The sequence below is a fragment of the Ochlerotatus camptorhynchus genome, unplaced genomic scaffold (assembly GCF_037179485.1).
Source record: "Ochlerotatus camptorhynchus isolate MF236.1 unplaced genomic scaffold, CSIRO-AGI_Acam_v1.1 ptg000146l, whole genome shotgun sequence".
In the NCBI taxonomy this organism is placed as follows: Eukaryota; Metazoa; Arthropoda; class Insecta; order Diptera; family Culicidae; genus Ochlerotatus; species Ochlerotatus camptorhynchus.
Window position 1 is genome coordinate 1,138,627 of NW_027040636.1, and position 16,377 is coordinate 1,155,003.

At 38.8% G+C, this 16,377-nt stretch overlaps 2 protein-coding genes and 1 pseudogene across 7 annotated transcripts in view; 2 read left to right on the forward strand and 1 right to left on the reverse strand.

Annotated features, from left to right (window-relative positions):
* Positions 1-16,377, forward strand: part of LOC135700996 (uncharacterized) — a 101,669-nt gene that overhangs the window by 62,222 nt on the left and 23,070 nt on the right. The window contains exon 4 of one of the 2 annotated variants that reach the window (XM_065221694.1): positions 15,554-15,967. The exons of the other annotated variant lie outside the window; for it this stretch is intronic. The gene's annotated coding sequence lies outside the window, so the exon portion shown is untranslated. Of the gene's footprint in view, positions 1-15,553; positions 15,968-16,377 lie in introns of those variants that run through there. 2 annotated transcript variants of the gene reach the window in all.
* The window catches only part of Cals (calsyntenin-1), a 296,934-nt gene that overhangs the window by 48,443 nt on the left and 232,114 nt on the right, over positions 1-16,377 (forward strand). The gene's annotated exons all lie outside the window — the stretch shown is intronic.
* LOC135700937 (uncharacterized) lies at positions 10,348-12,780 on the reverse strand (annotated as a pseudogene).

The window sequence follows — 16,377 nt, forward strand, 5'->3', positions numbered from 1 at the left end:
AAGGCACTCAAATTTGGCCAATAGCTGCTATGAAACACAATGTATCCACATGTCAAAGTTGAGCTCTCAAGGACGTTATTTACCCCCTGACGATAATAGGTTAAGGTATTGCCGAAGCCAACTTTTCCCCTATGTAAGTTTCAAATTATTAGTTCAATTCTGAAAAACGATATATTATGTGAAACATTTTTCATGATAAACCGAGAGTGAAATAAACGACTAGTGAAAAAAACGAACCGTGATAAATCCGAAATTCCAGTGTATTACGTTACGCTCAGTGAACGCTAGTAATAAAAGTTTTGACATTTTATTTTGCATGCAGATAATTTAAAAATATACGATTTTTACGAATTTTGAACCATTTTTGAGAACATTATTTACGGACATGAATGCATCGCGGAGATGTAAAATGTCCTTAATAAACAAACAAACAAACAAACAGAATATTATTTGGTACACGTGGTTGCTTTATTATTACATAACTTGCTACATTTTTTTTCTGTTTTTGCTTCTAAAATTGATATTTAAAAATATAAAAATTCAAATATTCATTAACTTTTACATTGATTAACTTTTTGCCAAAAGGAAGGTGGTGCCATACTGTCAGTAGTTGTGGAGCGAACTTTTCTTCGCAGAAGACTTTTTCACTTTGGTATCCAAGAGGCTTCGTCCGTTCCTTCAGACTCAAAGTTGTACAACATAAGATTGAAAATGATCCGAGAGTCTCTTCTAAAGCCACCTACTCTGCGCTATAATTATACATATGCTGTCAATCATGCTTTTTATTAAAATTTGTCACCAGGCTTAATCGTCCGCTTTTGTTTTAACATGTTGACAAATTCGCCATAACAATGCAATTTGAAATATGATCACTGCAGCTGCATGAATGATGGACACTTCAATTCCCGGTTGTATACGTGATTCGAAAAAAAAACGCGCGACAAGGTGATTGTGCTTTGCTCCAAGCACACTGCATCGGGCATATTTGCTTTGTGCTGATTATGAACATTTTGGATTGGACCTATATTGGTTTAGAGTTGAGTCATTATTTTTTGTGAATATGAACATTTGGTTAACGACCTACACTAGTTATGAGTTATGAGTTGAGTGATTAATTTCCTGTTGTCATGCACCAATCAATTTACTATGCTATACTATACTATAAAAGTTCATGATTTCATGGGTGGAATAGTTTTTTGAAATCTTTTATCAAAGTAAAACAAAAAACCTACAATTTGACTACCATTCTGATTCATATTTCGAACACTTAAGGCATTTTCTGCAGTAACGGATACATGCATTATGTTAACTCATTATTTAGTTTCGTTTCTCCTATACATTGCTGAAGTATTCTTCAATTGAGCTATCTGAGATTATATTTTAAAGTAAATATCAATTTTTTTCGAAAAAAAAGGTGTTATATAACTACGGCTACCAGGATTCAAACATCGGGCACTTGCCTTTGATGAGGTTCGAATTTCGAACAGAAAATATTCAAATTTCAGACACCCAATATGATTTTTAAAGCTACGAACGATAACAATCCATGTATAATCTCGTTTTATTTGTTTATTATACCAACGTTATATTTGAATTCATGGTTTTGTCGTTTAATCTAATGAAATAATTAAGTAAATGAAGAAAACTGTCTTGTCCGAAATATGAATCACATTTTTGCTAGTTTGTGTGGTGAAATTTGGTTTCAAGTGTTCATAAAGTTATCATTTAATAATATATCGTGTTTTGTCTGTGTTTGCCTTGAGTAACTCGGTTGACCTTGAATCTAACCTCCAAAATATAAGACGCAGCTTCAGTTCAATTGTTCGGTGTCGGTTTTCATTGCCTCCTTGGAGTCCGATTCACCGAGTTCGCATGCTATATTTCGGCGTGTAGTTCTATTCACGGGAAAAAATCCGTTCCGAAATTCGCCAACCTTCAGTCACAATTTTCGGGACAAGTAAATTTTCCGTTTACGAAAGTACACCATGAATAAAAATCATGAAATCGTGAACATTGTTCCACAAAATAAACGTAACGCCTGAAAAGGCAACAAAAGTCATAGAATCGTGAACTCTGTTCGGAAAATCATGATCTAGCTCTGGCAAACGTGATTTATGTTCATGCGTTGTGATTGATACCGTGAATCTTGTTCTTGAAAACGGGAACATGGTTCATGGATTGTAAAATGTCAACTTCATTATAATTACCAATATTTTAAATGGAGTGAGGAAGTGGAATGAAAACAACGGAAGCCTTGGTGCAGGTTTTACCCGCATCCCAAACTGGCAGCAGGTATCTGTCCAGCAGATGGAACGAACGCACTTTCAGCTCAAAAAATCAACACCACCTTCGACTTCCATCGGAGCGGCGGGAGAAAGAACACCGGATGCGTTCGGGGATTCTTTTCTTCGAGAACGGCCAGTATGGTGACATGTACCAGCCACTGCCATTGTTCCGGACCTCCATTCTGATGATACGGCTCAGCTCACTCACTAATAATCGAGATACTATTCCCGACGGATCCGAGCACTCTATAAGGATAAAATCAACAACAACTGAAAATGACACAGCATTGTATGTGATCCAAGTACACTATTTCAGGAACGAAAATCACACTTATGGGTTCATGGATCACGAAATCATGATTTTATTTTGTTTTTTCTGTAGCGTTCGATTGTCGCGCTGAACAGACGTGACTTTTTTTTTGTTCATTAATTTATTTGATAAGGCTCAACCGCATTAACTTTACAGAGCCGAGGATTCTTGGTCACTATAAAATACATCTTAAAACTATAGTCATAAGGTACAACACAATAAACACTTCATCTTTCGCTATCCAAAAAGCCTCCTCTATCAGAATTGGAGCCGCTTCCAGTAGTTTCATTGTATGGCAGTTACGCCATCGTGGGGCAAAGCGCTTCCATTGCAGTAATGGACGCAAAACGTGGTCAACACTCACACACTCATCACGAAACGGTTGCTTTCCAAAGTCGACGACGCATCGACCGAAAGAACTGCTGATGAAGAACAATGAGGAGGACCACACAATGGTTGCTGCCGAGAAAACAGACGATCGCGTGGCACACATCGAGAGTGGCCTGCTTTTATCGACAGCTGAGTGAACACTGTGGCGTGACTTAAGTTCATGAATTTATTATTTCATGAAAATGTTATTTACTCGATCACGTTTACGGGAACTAAGTCATGAATTCAAACGAACTAGCAGTTCATGCTTTCGTGATTTGTTGTTCAAGGTTTTTTTTGTGTGTGTTGAGATATCAGTTTCAACGGCACCGGTGGTGTAGTGGTAAGCGTGATTGCCTCTCACCCCAGCAGGTCTGGGTTCAATCCCAGTCGGCGCCGCCGGGATGTTCTGAGGCATAACATCTCTGATCACGCCTTCCTTCGGAAGGGAAGTAAAGCCGTTGGTCCCCGGTTCATGAGTTGATGGGTCGATAGGTAGGGTCCAGGTGTGGAAGCTGCCTTCCTGGCACGTCGGTAGCATTGGTGCTCAGCACGGAAAACAAGATCGACGGAAAAAAACAAACCAAAGGAAAAAAAAAAAAGAGATATCAGTTCGGTTTTGATGGTGATTCGGTGGCCGACGTTGCTGTGAATTAGTATGTTTTCCGCTTAAAAAGTGCTCGGCTGCCAGTTTCCCGCCGGTGTCGGAGATTGCGAGCAATATTAAAGATGTCTCACTGGATACGCCCAAGACTGGACGGGGAGTAGTTGGTGGTCGCGAACTGTTCCTGGGAAAAGCACGCGAACCTCCTCCCTGATGACCATGACCATGCAAACAAAAAATTGTTTTCGTTGAAGGAAGTATTACGACAAAGGTGCATCACGAAATGAGATGCAAAGCTTTGTGAAAATCAAAACTACGGAACCCATGGATTGGAGGATCGAATTAACATGGTAAGACCAGTCCAAATACATTTTACAATTAAAAAAATAAATGAGCTAAATTCGTGCCAGGATTGAAAAGAATATTTTCGAACCTGGAAGCGTGTATGTAATACCAATATCCATTTTATAACGGTGATGCATACATGCGGGGCTTATTGTATGTGAAAGTAACCTCGAAATGGGCGTAACTCTTCAGACATTCTGAAATGGGTTGCTGGATCTGCAATAGAGATATCACTTTCAAACTACCGGACTAAAACAACAATGACCATAAATACGACTTTGTAGAGAGAGTTCTTCCATAACAACACTGTCGACCAGTGGGGGTTAGAGGGAATACACACACAACACACACAGATTCATTTATTAAGGTAAACGAGACAAAAAGCCTAGTCAATACTACACACCGACACACTAAGATCCTTGGTTTAAAATATCCAGTTTTTCATTGGAGCATTTTGTTCAGATAATAAAGGTTTGAGGAGAGCACAATCATTGAATAGGCAACGCCTTTACTCGCTGATATTATTTTCGCGAAAAAGGTGCTAGTAGTTACCTGTCCAGGTGGCATAGCACCGATTTTGTGTTATTCATCAGTACGTGACAGCGAATTCGTTTTATTAATTCATCTGTCTATTTTGTTGAGACGGAAAGCTTGAGTAGGATCACAAATATCCATCCTGAATCTGGCACAAGACCTAGTATTTTGTACCAACAGATTTAAGTTAAGTTTTCTTTATTAGGGAGGCTTTCAGCCTGAGGCTGGTTTGCCTCCGGAACCAACAGATTTTATAAAATCCTTCATATTCAGTTTCTAACATTACCTTACATCCATATTCGTTTGATACAATACAAAATTAAGCTAAAACTAATCTCTGTATTAGACAGATGGGCAGGATTGTAAAAATACATAGTAAAACAAGATCTTAAGACTAGTGCAGGACGAATTCAAATCAACAAAAGAAGGGAATTTTTAAGAACAAAAACTTCTTCGAAGACACTAAATGTCCAAATATTGAAACAAATGTACTAGCACATTTTATTTAAATTTATCATTAGAGTGGTCCTATGAAATCCATCTTTGGCAATAACTTTTTTATTTGAAATTTATCATGAAAATCATCTTCTAGAGACTTTTAAAACTCTTAAAGACGAATGTTTTATACCTGAATTTGTTGCCTATATCTCAATAATAATGATAATAGGAACCACCCTAGAATTCATTGTCATAAAAATGAGGGCCCAACTGTAAGGAACAACTTTATACAAGAGTCTAAAGTTTCAATTTCAGGCTCAAAACATATCATTCCACCTAAATCTGCATTCTGGACCACTGTGCACTGTTTAAATTTTTTAAACATGCTGGCCAACCCTCTTAGCACAATAGTTAGTGCGAGAAGTCGGAATATTAAAAAAAATCAAGAATGGGAACCATGCATGCAAACCCGCCTTATTGATTAATTTATTAATTTATTGATTTGTTTATTTATTTTTCTTTGATTTATTTTCCGTCGATCTTGTTTTCCGTACTGAGTACCAATGCTCCCACACCTGCACCTGGAGCCTATCTATCGACCTATTAAATCATGGTCCCGGGAAATATATTGCAGATGTTTTCATTGCATCATTCTTAATATAGACTTATGCTAGATGATGTGAAACACAGATTTTCTATCCATGATTACCACTTTTTATTTAAACTTATAATAAACTCGATGATACGGAAATGCCATGTACATCAATAAAAAGTATACATGATTTACTTTGTTTTTCAATAAATAGAAATGAGTGAAGCTACTAGCAGTAAAATACTTCGTGCCGTGATAACGTGATTTCGTTGTTTTAATAGAAATTTTCCAGTAAATACAAATGTTTTGGTATTACTCTGATAATTTAAAACATATTTTTCAAGCTTTGTTTAGAACTAATATCAATTTAAAGTAACACATAATACAAAATGTAGTGGTGAAAAATCGTGGTGAATACATTTATGGAATGATCCTACAGAGCATGAAAATCATCATTCATGAAATAACCCAAACATCATAAAACTGGCTTGATGCACGACTTCTGTATCAGTAATGATGAAAATTTGCACAGAAGCTTAAATTTAATTCCAAAAGAAAGTTAATGCACAAGTTGTGCTTATTTGTAAATCCTATATTTTAACAGCGAAGTATAACCAACTGGTGGAAACTAACGATTTTAAATTGACTCACTACTTCACTAGCGTATTGGTCCCAGCAAACGATTAACGTACCCCATTCTAGTCGAAATTCTAGTACTACACTATGTTTGTTTTGATTCGCTATGAAAGTTTGACAGATAAAATGAGGGATCCGTGGATTTTCCCATGTTTCGAGGGCTGCATCGATTAGCTTAGGACCGAAGAGAGTACCAGAGGTGAGACAAGAAGTTGAGCACGTTTCTTCGGGATCTTCTGGTCTTATAGTTGCCTCTATGGTATAACTAAGGTAGATTGTGTTCCATTTGATGAATTTTCACATAGATTTGACAGATGTGGTATTTTTAAATAACAAGAAAAAAAACCAAATTTATTTCTGTTTGACAAGGAATCAATTCTCGCGTTACTTTTCAAAAGACCCTAAGTAACAAATGTAAACAAATTCAACTAAGCGATGCAAACTATTACTTTGCTGTTATTGTATGTGATACAAAAACATCCATCGCAATTTACTTTCATTTATTTAAGATAATCATAGGTCAAAAATTGTCCAATGTACAGTTTGAAATGATGGGTATATGATTGTTACTTCGGTCATTCGGACTGCCTCACATGATTGGTGCTCATTTTCTAAAGGCGGGGCCAATCTAAAGTTAGGTACTCTACTCTGAAATCTGTGAAAGGGAATCTAGTATCATGTAGACAAAACGTCCAATTTAACACTCATTGATTATGTCATTGAGAAAAATCGTCCAATGTAACATGTCCGATGTACAACTTGACTAGCCAAAACGTCCTATGTGGTTGTTTCTATATTGTAGCATGAAATTCAAAGTAAAATTGTGAATTTACCGTTTCTACTAAATTTTCAACATTATTGTTCACTGACTACCTTTGAAATAGTTTGCAACATGTGTTGTTTCTAAACAGTTTAAATAATAAGCGGTTGATTGATAAATTACAAAATTACAATTACATCATTATTTCATACATCAGCTTGAATTACGTTGATCGATATTACATTTTTTTTGCTGTGCACTACACCACCGGAGCCAGCAAAGTTCAACAATTCATCGTTGCTTATGCCTTTGTTGTCGTTTGGAACCAGTTTTGCGAGGTAGGCGACGATTGTGCGTATTTCTCGCGTACCTTTTGAAAAGGGCCTAGCCTGAACAATACGTAAAGAGCAAATTGAAACATTGTACGTCGCGTGAAAGTGGAACTTAATGAAAGCCTAAGTACTTTTTCGTAGTTTTTAATTTTCGGATTTGAAAGATCGTCGGTTACAGTGGCCTGCTTACTGAGCAGCAAAACGCGGTCCCAGGTCCTTACATATCAAAGAGATTTATGGTAAAATCGCTTGTGTATCGTGTATTTTGCGAAACTCGTTGTTGTCGTTGGTTCCGGGTTTGAATGGATACAAAAATTTGAGCAACGGTATTATGTGATATGAGGGGCTCGGTGGCCTTAGAGCAACCGTTTTTGCTTACTGAGCAGAACATCATGAGTCTAATCTCAGGACCATCAACATTCAAGATTCGTCAATCGTTTTATTTGTTAATATGACTACATGGTAATAACAGCAACTCGGTGATTAAAAAGGTGCTCGTCTGCCTAGTGACAAACGTTTTTGCTTACTGAGCAGAAGACCGTGGGTTTAGTCCCTAGCTCCTTCGCGTTATATGATCGTTAGGACATCAATTCAGCTTATCGTTTACCAAAACGAACCCTGCTGCAAACCCAACCCTCTTATCCAACATCCCAGTGATTCCTCGTGGAAGTGCAGAGGTGTTCTCGGCTTCCATCAAAGCGAGTGTCATGTTAACACAATCCTTCCCATTCCTTTCTTGACCTGTGTTCGGGCGCGGCCGGCGCTGGTATTGCCTAATTTAAGATCACCAGTTTTTACACATTGAGGATGATTGCTAGTCCCAAGCATCGTCTATTGGTTCTCTGTGTAATTACAACCAGGGCTCGACAAAGTCATTTTCAATTGAAAATCGTCAAGCGACGGCGAAGCTAACAACCATCACTTTCAATTGAAAGTCATTATGTCTTCTCTTCGAGCAGATTCCCTTCAACATCAACAAAACCACTTTCGATCAGTTTTCATGCTGTTTGTTTTTGCATCGTTTGTGTTCATAACGTTTTTCACTGTCAAATGAACTTAACAGCGTTTTGAAATGAAGCACTCCTTACCGAATTCACGCGGTTTGTTTTGATTTTTGACACATCACTCGGTTCATTTCAGCGCATGCGTACACGGTATTTCAAAACTACCCAAATTTGGGTAGAATCCACCCAGATCGGTCAAAACTGAACCTACCCAAAAATGAGTAAACTGTGATGGGAGCGACAAGTTGACAAATGAACAACATCGACATGAATCCGATCGACGTTGTTAATTTGTCAACTTGTCACTCCCAACATAGTTTACCCATTTTTGAATAGGTTCAGTTTTGACACATCTGAGTGGATTCTACCCAAATTTGGGTAGTTTTGAAATAGCGTGTATAGAAAATGTAAACAATAATATTACGCGTTAGATGTTTATATTTTCCTTAGGCTGTGAACCATTTGCCGAGTTAAATTTAACTCGTGGTTAAAAGTGACATTTCGAAAGTTATTTTCTATGTTCGAAAATCCCCGTGCTGTCGATCGACCGGTTTTCGAGCCACGGTTGTCAAAATTTAACTTCTTGTCTGTCAGAAATAACCATGCTCGGATAGCAGGGTTAATCGATAACTTTTCATCTGTCAAATTTTAACCAAAAGTTAAAATAATCCACCAAATGGTTCAGAGCCTTAGTAGTTGATACACAAATTTTAAGCAGCTGAGATTAGCATGGAAAAGTCATCCAGAGACCTGCAATCGTCCTGCATTGATTCGACGATAAAGAGCTGTTGGAATCCACCTAAATCAGGGACAAGCAAAAAGTAAGTATGGTTGTGGATCTTTCATTGCCTTGAATACAAAATCCCATTCGTCTTTTTTTCTGTCTTGCCAGTTACCACCACAAGCAACTCGAAAAAAACATCAACTCCCACAGCGACAGAAGCTTCCCCCCGACCGATCCGTGGCTGAAATATAGTTTCTGTCAGGTAAGCGTACGGTAAAAAGCCTGCCTGTATGTACACAACCATCTTATTGAATCAGTGCAATGAATTCTATTTTCGCTGCCCACAGGCGACAATGAAACCTCCCTGGATTCGGATGCCAAAACTCTAGGGCAAGAAACTGAAACGCTGGAAAATACGTTTGCCGCTCTGCTACATCCATAGAGACAAGGACGTGGTCCAATGCAGCACCTGTTTGTAGCCGTCGGATAACACCACACAGCTAGCATACTGGGAAGCAATAGAAAACATTATTCTCAAGCTACCACCATCGGCGACGACAACTGATTATTTGCGACTTACACTTGAAGAACTGGTCAAATGCACAACTTGTGAGTTATTTTTAAGCAGATCTGTAACATACGTTTACTTCAGAGACTGCAATCTGTGCGAGAAACATTTCCCGCAAGGTGAGAAGGTTCATAACCTTATCTTCGGTTATAATGTTGATTTTCGTTACTAATTGAGTTTTTATTCATTTTAGGTGAACAAGAGTGGATCAACTTAGTGACTCCCTGCTCTTTCGATATGTTTTATGTCCCCAACAACTGTGGCAATATTTAATGAATTTAGTTAAATCTCGATTTGCTGGAGAATTTTAAATGTTGTATGGAAAACGTAACGTAACTATGCAACCCATACATTTTAAATTGCTCTCCCAAATCCAGATCACAACCAAATTCATTCAAATTTGGCACACTTATTTGGGACCTCAATGTTGCAAGAACAGGGTGTTGTGCTCCGTCATACCAACTTGGCACACTCTAGTGAACATGCTACAACAGTTCGTTAATAAACCGCCACAACCAATTGCACTACATATACCAGTGCATGCTGTTCCTGTACGGGAATTTTTTCCCCCAGCCGATGAATGCTTTTGTCGAATGAAGTTAACCTTTACGATACCAATTAAGATTTGTTTTTATTTTCTTATTTCCTAATTTAAATGCACTTCAATTTTCTATATTTATTAGATAGTTGCTGGAAAAAGGGTAACAGTAAGAGTTACGATTTTTTTTCTCACAAATAAATAATTTGAGGAATTTCTTTTCTCGTCCAAATTAAATTTATTTTACTTTTTAATCATCAGTAAGTTAAAAATAAGTAATAATAAAAAAACACAGAAAGAAATTGAATTCACTGGTTTTCATCTTTCCAGTTACACATTGTAGGCAAAATTTTGTCGAATACTTCCTTGTTGAGCTTCACTAACAACAAGTTTTGCAGAGTGTCTTCCCCAAGTGTCGATCGTGTGTTTGTTAGAATCAGGGCCAAAGCACTGAACGCTCGCTCAACCGACACTTGATTGGACGGTGTGGCCAGCACGACGGAAACCACCGCACTGAGTTCAGGGTGGGTTCCCTTACGGTCCATCCAAAATCTCCAGACATCAAAAAGCTTCGTCTTGGTTCAACTTCCACTGCCTTCAGTTGCTGCATGAAACCAGTTTCTTCACCAGCAACTATGGTTACCGTTGAGCTTCCAAAAAGTTGAGTGATGAAGATATCGTTTTCGTCTTCCGGAGAAATAGATGATGGCGGATCACAAGAGGTTTTGGATTTTGGGGAACGAATATCATGGATCCTGTTCCAGGTCTCTACGATGTAAGCCTAAAATAAATCAATAAATAAATAATTATAATTCAATGCATACGAGTGTAGGTGGAGAGAGACAGCGGGTGGGGTGCAATGGGACTTTCTTTCAATAAAGTAAAGTGGGTGTTAGGTTGATGTGGTGGTAGATAGGGTGGGAGGTAGATAGAGTGGGAGGTAGATAGAGTGGGAGTTACAGTGGGTGGTAAATAGCGTGGTAGGTTGAAACCAAGAAGATTCGAGCTTCTATAAGGTGATCTCAAGTGCATGTCCAAAGTAAACAGCCATATTGGAGCTATCCTTTGATTTTTTTTCCATTTGAAAGTGGATTCCGATATCATATTTGCTGTCTCTGCTGCCTTTACCTACCCCGCTTCCCTCTATTCCACAAACTGAGTACTTGAGAACACCTCTTATAAGCTTGACTCATCTTGGTAGATAAAGTAGAAGGTAGATAGAATTAGTGCTAAATAGAATGAATGCTAGATAGAGTAGGAGGTAAATACAATGGAAGTTAGACTGGGAGGTAGAAAGAGAGAAAGAGTGCGAGATAGATCTCGAGGTAGATAGAGCGGGATATAAATAATGTGCGAGGTGATACAACGGGGGTGGATAGAATGTATGGTAGATTAAGTGGGAGGAAAATAATATAGTTGGTAGATAGAGTTGGAGGTAGATACAATGGGAGATAGATAGCTAAGGAGGTGGATAGAGTGGAAGGTACAGTGACAGATAGATAGACCATGGGAGATAGATAAAGTGGTAGGTATATAGAATTGGAAGTATAGCTTTCTCCCGAGTTCCCATTGAGTTCATTCAACCCACCGCTTTTTCTCGGCGGGTGTTCAAGCAATCGCTATGATTTTCTGCGAGTGACTAGATCTTCATTGACACTTATCACATGCAGATCAGATCAACTGATTGAAAACCCGGCGAGAATAGCGGTGGGTAGAACTCAGAGGGTAACGCGTTCTTCGGAGGATAGCTGTAGAAAGAGTGGGTGGTAGAGTGACAGGTAGATAGAGTGGGAAGTAGAGGAAAAAAGATATATGAAAATTGTATGTCTTACTTGAATCTCCTCTTTTTCCTCGTTGCTGAATAGCTTTGAACCTGCGTAGTTCAATCGCGGATCTAGATAAAGGGCCATTTTAAAAGCCCTTGAGTTTTGCAAGTTCCGCAAACGGTTATTCATACTAACAACCAGCACACCAGCGAAAGGATTCGGCTCGGTTTGTTTGACCTTTTGAGTGGCAATAATCCACTGCAGGTAGAAATCAGATAACGATACATGCTCGGCCTGCATGTCTTTTGTTAATACGTACAACGGTTTGAAAGCTTGCTCGTACTTTTCGGCGAATTCCCAACTGTCAGACAGATCTATAACAAAATCGGAAATTATTTAAGGAAATGAAAGGACACTTTAAACATTACCCAACTCCTGAAACTGCTCTGCAAGTTGATCGAAAAATGGCCGCTGCTCCAAAAACTTTAAAATCATTACATAAATTCCACCCCAACGCGTTTGCCCCCAGACCGGAGGATAGGTAGCGCCATGTAGCTCAAAAAACGTTGTGTATTTTACCGACCTGCATTTTTTGGCCACTTTCGTCAGTTTCTGCACTTCTTCGTTGGATTTGTTTACTACGTCCAAAATCGCTAACTGTAACGTATGCACTGCACAGCGAACAAGATTCAGATGCTCCTGCAGTTGGTCACTCAACGCCGCTGTAAGCAACTCCTGCTGTTTTCCATCCTCTTCTTCAGTTGTTATGTTGACTCCATTCGGATCGTCGGTGGCATCGTGTACTGTGAGGAAGTTTGCTTCGAACTCCTGCTTCAACTGCCGCACAGCAGCCAGCATGTTGGCACCGTTGTCACACGTTACAGAAAAAATCTGATCAACAGTCAAGCCGTAGCTTTGGATCACCATCATGATCTGATCCTTTAAAAAAGCCGCGGTCTGTCTCTCTTTGACTTCGATGACCCCTGGAGGTTAAACGTAAAAATGACCATTACGTAGGGTAACAGTGTTTAATTCGGCTTAATGTTCCTATTTTGGATCTCACTGAAAGCAAGTTGTTTAAATCCTAGGTTTTGTGTTAAACCCAAAATAGGAGCATACGCTGAGATAAAATCCCTTAACCCTTTGTGATAGTGCGTATGTTACAAACCCAGTGTTCGCGTGACAATTTTATCGTCGATCGCATACCTGGCCAAAATGGCCAGCACGTGCCTGTTGTGACGTGCCGCAGAATCAACTTTTAAAGAGACTAAGACTCCCTTCATCTCGCTGGCGATCGCATCCTTCACCATCTCCGCACTGACTGTCACATGGCCCTTCAATATGCGGGTATCCATCGACATGCCTACCGCTGCTGTAAGAGGATCAAAAAGCTGGCGCATAGCTTCCCATTCCAAGCAGGATACGGGAAGATTATGGTTTGCGACCAGCTTTACTGATACTTCAACAATCAGTCGCTTGTCAATGGCGCATGGCCGTTTCGTGACAATCCTCGGCTTTTTAGCCGACGGTTCTCCTTCCTTTTGCAACCCTTCGCTGTTGGCCTTTTCCGTGTGGCGTGTTCGGAAATGTCGAACAAAATTGTTTATATCCAACTTTCGCTGTATATAGGTGCACCCACTACCGCTATCGATGTTACAGATGGCTTTATCGCCATCACGCGTAATGAACTTAGCGGCCTTTTCTGCTAGCGTAACACCATCACTACGTTTTTTCTCGCATTTTTGTGGAGTCGAGGATGGTCCTGGACAATCCATTTTTCCGGTTCACCGATACAAAGTAATAAATAGGAAAGAAGGAACGACGCGACGCGTGACAAGTCGACTCAGCACCAAATTGAAGTGAAACCAAAACAAATCGAAGGAGGCAGATTTCGAGTCGTTCATTACGTCAATTGAAACAAGTTTTTGCTTCAAATGAAATGAACTCATGAACTTGAAGAACGAAAATAATTGATAGACAAGTCTTGTTTGACAGAAAACACGTTCATCGTGACTCGATAACAAGATGCAGAATGAAATAGACGAAAACGATCCTGCTCGAAACGAAACGATTTCGTGAAAAGTTCATTTTCCTTTTTATGTTTCGAAAATGCTGGACCCTGAACAACTGATCTGGCAATAACAGAGTAGCAACCGTGGGCGGTCAATCAAGCTCAAGCTCAAGTTCAAGTTAAAATAATAAGCGGTTGAACTTCATCTTCGATTTTCCCAAAACGGTGGACATGTTGCATTGGTCAATTTCGGTCGATCGACAACATTTTAATTTATTTTCGAAGTGTCAATTTTGAGTGTAAATTCACGAAATGGAACACAGCCTTAATAGGCTCGATTTAAAATGGTTATCTGAAGATACCAAATGGTATTTTTGGTTATGAGGAACGTTTTTGAAAATTTTCAGCCAAATAAAAAAAAAATACGGAAATTAATGGATTTGCGAATTCGTCTGGAATCGCTCATAAGTTTCAATGGAAACGAAATATTGCATTCAATTCACCATCATGGCATACTGTCAAGCAAATGAAAATAAATCACTCAAGTCAACAACTTTCTTTCCAACAATAACCGTTTAAATCAACATTTTCGGCTATTTCTAACACAGTGAGGCAAGCGATAACACTACTCGGGAAAAAATCCGTTGCCATATTCGTGAACGTAGAAGGAAATGTACACCGTAAAATATAGTTCACGGCTCTTGTTCACGAATATGAGAACGGATTTTTTAGCGAGTAGCACTGAAATGTACACAATAGTAACCGTGTCTCGTAACTCTCAAACCCCCAACGTTAGAAACCTGCCGGATGTCAATTCAAAATATTTTCAGAATAAAATATTTTTTTTTAAATTTTCTAAAGCTTATCAAAACATGTGAAATTTGCGGTTTTTTTACAAATGTTTTATGAAATTATGGAATAATAAGAAATTATGATGCTATTTTGTATGTGTAAGTGACAAGAGAAAATAATAAAGTTTGTGTTAGACACATAAAAGTTGCAAACAAAAAATCCTAATATCACTTAATTACACCTTATTTTCAAAGCTCGTTTATTTCTCTACCAGAGGATTGACAATCGAAACATAGGGGAATTTACGTATTCTCGTCAATCTAAGCAGCGTCTGCACTTCTACTAGCATTTTCTCAGCGTCACGCACATATATGATGTGTCTGTTTGTTTACATTCATCTGCTGCTTGCTTCTCTATCCATTCCAATCGACAGAATTTTTCAAAACGTTTTGAAAGCGTTTTTACAACGCTCCAAACTTCTCAGGTGAGTGTGACTATTGTCGGCAGCCTCTTTTTCTTCGGCAACCTTCCCATTAGAACTGCGTGTTAAACAGCTGTTCTATTATCGGCAACTCGAAATCAACCCCATTTTGTAGTGCGTATGCTTTATTTGAAGAAAAATGTAGCATTACTGGATTGCTCGATCGTTCAAATATAATCAGATTGAAGCTGAAAGGCTAAACAATCGTTTGGACACATTCAGGGAAGTGCGTTGATGGGAAAACATAGTGAAATTAACGTTTAAATTTAGGTTGCCGAAAACAGTCAATGGGTGCCGAAGCCAACATTTACCCTACATCTATATCAAAAATTTAAAATAAAGTTCGACGATTTTTATTTTCAGCTGTTACAGTGTTGCATAAAACCATAAAACCATAATTCATTCCCTTTACTACCAGTTGAGATGCCATTCTTATAATATCCCGATTTTCTTTATCGTTTCAGGTAAGGTGAAACCCGTGAAGCACTGGAATTCTGTGAGTAATGCGGGACTGGAATTTTTCTTCAAACTACCAACAATACTGCCTGGAACGCGCGAATAGTTATTGTTCACATCAGCTGAGACAATTTCGTAAAAACCGTTACGATCCGTGTTCGTTTATTTGTCATGAACTGATATTAAATTTTTAATTCCCTCCATAAATGTTTCTGTTGTCCTTCTTACGTCTCTTTCGGTTTGAAATCCCGTGATAATATTTTTTTCTGGGCAACCAAAGCAAACATCAGCTGTGTTTCCGGTGGTCGGCTTTGGTAGCCGAGGGGCCACTTTTCACGAATGAAAGCTTGTCGGATGGCAGTCTTCTCTGCTAACATGGCATGGTATGGCGTACGTCATTTATCTTCCGGTTTTCAATAAGTGCTTCCCAATAAATGTCGCCAGAGCAAATATTTGTCGTACGATTTTTTATTCTTTGTTATTTTCTTTATTTTTATCTGAAGCAACCTTACTTGGTGTGGCATTTCGTGAAATTGGCAGTGGTTGAGGTACATGCCTTTTTGCAGTGGGTGCGCGTAGTTAGCACCGGAGGAGGGTGGTGAAGAGAGAATTCCATTCTTTGGCAGTTTGTTTTTAAGGGCAAGCGTTCCTTATTTCCTGGTAGCAAGGATATCTTCGAAAGCTGGTATGTTTAAAATGAAGCACAATTTCCCACCCTCTTGATGTGGTGAGCGCGCTATTTTCCTTTTCTATGGGGAATTTGTCGGTATGCCACGAGCCTTATTAGAGAGATTTGTAATGTTTTACCTATAGAGAACGTCTAGGATAAGAG